The sequence below is a fragment of the Lagopus muta genome, chromosome 3, assembly GCF_023343835.1.
Source record: "Lagopus muta isolate bLagMut1 chromosome 3, bLagMut1 primary, whole genome shotgun sequence".
NCBI lineage: Eukaryota > Metazoa > Chordata > Aves > Galliformes > Phasianidae > Lagopus > Lagopus muta.
Window position 1 is genome coordinate 2,798,967 of NC_064435.1, and position 4,661 is coordinate 2,803,627.

Consider the following 4,661-nt stretch of genomic DNA (forward strand, 5'->3'; position numbering starts at 1 on the left):
TTTTTCCCTGGGGAATGCATTGCCTTAGGTCATGGGAATAGCCTCACTTCCTTTCAGTGCAAATCCTGAATTCTGCTATTCATTTTTAATTGATCTTTATTCAAGAGGAATCATAGAAGCATAGAATCATTTGAGATAGAAGAGATCTTTAAAGGTCGTCTAGTCAAACTCCACTGTAATGAACAGAAACATCTACAGCTAGATCAGGTTGCTCAGAGAAGACTGGATGGTCTATTTACAAGAAACATGAGAAAGCATCTTCTAAACTCTGGATCATGCACTCCATTAGAAGAAGTGCAAATTAGGAATAAAAAACAGACAACAAGAACAAGATTTCTATTTCCAAAGTAGCACTCAGCACATTTAAGCAAATTCATACAGGCAGCTTCAAAACAAATGGTTGATTAAATTAAATCAAATTAAATAAACAAAAGAAACAAAGGGAAAGCACAGCTATGAATTTGGCTCTGTAACTGGTACTACTGCGCAGGGAGGAGAGAATAATTTAAATTTTAAAAAGGATACTATTTGTCAGGGTGGTTCCATTTGAACAGATCTATTCTGTAGACGATACATTGACAGATCTCTTCTCTGTGAAGCCAACAGGGAAACTCAGTGCTGTTTTACCAGTCCTTTGCTATGGTGAGGCTGAGACATACTGACATGAATCATAGAATCATAGACTCATAGATTCGTTAAAGTTGGAAAATACCTCTAATATCATCTAGTCCAATCATCAACCTGTCACCAACACGCCCACTAAACCATGTCCCTAAGTACCACATCAACATGTTTCTTGAACATATTCAGGGACAGTAACTCCACCAACTTCCCCGGCAGCCTGTTCCAGTGCCCAACTACTCTTTCAGAGAAGCTTTTCCTAATATCCAGTCTGAATTGTGTGAATTCACCCAGCCTTATGACTCCTGTCTATCTCAGCTTCCTTGGTTGCTTAATCAATTTTCTCCATCATTACATAATGTCTGTGGAACAATTCTCCTTCGTTAATGAAAATAAGTGTCCATCTGAGGTTCTTCATTATGTTATGACCCTTCTAGGATGATTTCTGTTCTCCTGCCCTTTTCTCCTCAAAGATTCAGTCATAGTAAAATGTTACTGGTGGCCCAAACTATTCTTGATCCAACTCATCAATATTAATTAGAGAGGAATCCATCAGCATTGACGAGAAAAACACATTAGCACACAAATGAACACAAAATGAAAATCAAAGTGGACAGCCCTGTGAACCAGGATGTAACAATCACCTTTTCAAGTCTGAACACTTCTGAAAAGGAAAAAATGAATGTTTTGATTATAAGACTCCCAAATAATATTCATAAGCTGCAGAATTTAATGGAGATATATTTCCTACAGAATTATGTATGCTATGTTTTGTAAACAAGCCTACCACAATAGTCTCAGTTTTCCTCCAATGTACAGAATTATCTCCACCTACTGAGATACATGCAGGTCCTCTCCAAGCCCCAAGCCTGGCAATACATCCACAGAATCATGGAATCACAGAATGGCCAGGGCTGAGAGGGACCTCAAAGACCATGAATCTCCAACCCCCCTGCCACATGTAGGGCCACCAACATCCACATTTAATACTAGATCAGGCTGCCCAGGGCTCCATCCAATCTGGCCTTGAATACTTGAACACTCTCTGGGCAGCCTGTTCCAGTACCTCACCACTCTCTCTGTAAATATCCCCCTAACATCCAACCCAAATCTCCCCTCCCTCAACTTAAAACCATTTCCCCTTGTCCTGCAGTTATCAACCCTTTCAAAGAGTTGATTCCCCTCCTGTTTGTAGGCTCCCTTTAGGTACTGAAAGGCTGCAATGAGGTCACCCCACAGCCTTCTTTTCTCCAGGCTGAACAAGCCCAGCTCCCTCTGCCTGTCCTCATAGGGGAGGTGCTCCAGTTCCCTGATCACCTTCATGCCTATGCTCCAATTGGACCCTCTCCAATAGCTCCCTGTCCTTCTTGTACTGGGGGCTCCACAATTGGATGCAGTATTCCAGATGGGGCCTCACAGGAGCAGAGTAGAGAGGAACAATCACCTCCCTGTCCCTGCTGGCCATCCCTCTTCTGATGGAGCCCAGGATACCATTTGCCTTCTGAGCCGCAAGGGCACACTGATGGATCATGTTAAGTTTTTCATGCATCAAGACCCCCAGGTCCTTCTCCACAGGGCTGCTCTCAAGGACTGCTCCTTCCCGTCTGTATGGATGCCTGGGATTCCTCTGGCCCAAGTACAAAACTCTTCACTTTGCTGTGTTGAACCTCATCAGGTTCACCGGGGCCGACCTTTCCAGCCTGTCGAGGTCCCTCTGAATAGTATCCCTTCCTTCTACCATGTCACAGAACCATAGAATCACCTCCCTTGGCAGGCCATTCCAGTGCCTGACCACTGAGAGAAAAAGTTTCTCCTCATGTTTTGTTTTTTTGTTTGTTTGTTTTTTTAATGACAAAAGGGTTTTATTTTCAGTATCATGTCTTGTGTATATATCTTTACTTCTAACTTGACTCAGATTTAGATGTAGAAGCTCTCAATGAAGAAAGCTGGCATCTCTTAGCAATCTGCTCCTGGCGTTTTTCCTTGGCCTCCTTCATCCTCTTCACCAAGAGCTTAGCATAATCTGCTGCCTTCTCCTTGTTCTTCTGAGTGCGCTGCTTCTTCAGGGCAATACGTCTGCACTGATGTCGCAGAACTTGAGGAGTCACTAGTTGCTGGATCTTAGAAGCCTTGGTCCTGTTTTTTTTGCCCTCTTTATTCAGAAATTTCTTCACAACATACTGGCGAACATCATCTTCCTTAGAGAGATTGAAGAGCTTGCGGATCCTGCTAGCTCTCTTGGGACCAAGACGATGAGGCACAGTTGTGTCTGTCAGTCCTGGAATATTCTTTTCACCCTTTTTCACAATGACCAAGTTCAGAACTCTCAAGTTGGCATCGACAATGCAACCCTGAACAGATTTACATTTTCTCCCTGCAGTTCTCCTGGGGCATTAGCAGGAGTGGCCCTTGCTGAGCAGAAGGTGGACACATCCATGACTAAGGACACCTTGCTTCATACGGAAGCCTTGTTTGTCATTGCCACTGCTGATCTGGACAACATAGCCCTTCCACTCCTCACCAAGAGAATCACCACAACCCCTGTGGCCATTCGCATCTCATAGAATGTTCTCAGCTTGTGCTCATCATCTACTTCAATAAGCTTCTGGCAGCCAGTGGCTGGGAAAGAGATGCTGAGCTTCATCCTCGCCGAGCTGCACCGCTGCACAAAAACCGCACCACTTCTCAGATAACAACACCTACAACCCCCTACATCTCTGAAACACCCCTAATTTCTCCAGTTTTTCCTGGTAACCCCTGATCTGTCATCCAAACCATTTCTAAATCTTCTAATGTTCCCTAATTAAAGCATGAGAGGCAGCAATACCATTATGTCATCACCATGCTCAAGGCCAATCCTGATTTTGTGATGACATTCTGCCCTCCGTAGGCTTACATATGTATTCTTTCTCTTCCAGTACATTTCTAAGAACAAATTCTTGGAACTCTGAGTCATTCTTTCAGTCTCATTGAAACTGGCAAGCTGATGGATACAATACGAGGAGGGAGAAGTGGGATTGACAGTCAGATTAAACAGATGGACAGTTACAGTGGAATGGCACTAAAAATGACAATCAAGGTAAAGAATCATTACTGAAATGTATCCAAAGCTTTAGTTACCTGCCAGTCTATGTTTAAGTGTAGCTAGATGATTTTGAATTGGTGTAACTTCCAGCAAGGTCATAAATTGTGATATCTGCAGCTGTGGGCAAAGAAATATAGACTCTTCTGCAGCTCTCCCCAGTCTGTTTCCCAAAGAACGATGCATCTCTGCAGGTCTCAAAGCTAATCAGGGATGTAACAAAAAGCAACTTCTGAAGGCCTGACATCTTGCAAGTGGCTATCAGTTCTAGTTGTTCAAGGATTAGTATTTTGCATGGTGACATGTAAGAGAGGCCATCTCAAGAGGTCATGTGTTGACTGCTGTGGAGATGCTCATGGTTGAACTCTCTGTGGTTCCAGATTCAGAAAAGCATCTCATCATCACTCCAGCAGACAGCAGAGTGCAACTTGTCTCCCTGTATATCAGCATCAAATACTTAGAGTATTAGGAAAAGCAGGTCAAGGGAGGTGATTCTCCCCTTCTAATCCACCCTAGTGAGATCTCATGTGGAGTCCTGTCTCCCATTCTGGGCTCCTCAGTAAAAGAGAGACTTGAATATACTGGACAGAGTCTAGCATGATCTCCAAAGATCCCGTCCAGCCTCAACTATTCTGTGATTCCCTGAATACATAACACAGGATTTAGTTGCCTAAACACAGGAATATAATACCAATTAAAACAGAAATCTCACCTGGCAACAATGACAGACTGGAGAATGAGGGTCTCCCTGCCAGGCCTGTGTTGGGTACCCTGGGAACCTCGATATCATACAAGTCTTCAGTGTACTGGCAACTGAACTCCATAGCTAAATTAACAATGTCATATTGGCACCTAACAGTAATGGGTGGAAGACTTCTCTCATAGTGAGAAAATCTTCCATTCTTTTCATAGTGCTAAGAACAGTAGGCTAAAATTTGGCAGTCCAGATTCAGTCACA

The 4,661-nt window shown here is 43.3% G+C and overlaps 1 pseudogene; it reads right to left on the reverse strand.

Moving 5' to 3' along the window:
* Nucleotides 1–2,515: 2,515 nt before the first annotated feature.
* Nucleotides 2,516–3,265, reverse strand: LOC125690485 (40S ribosomal protein S6-like; annotated as a pseudogene).
* Nucleotides 3,266–4,661: the final 1,396 nt, after the last annotated feature.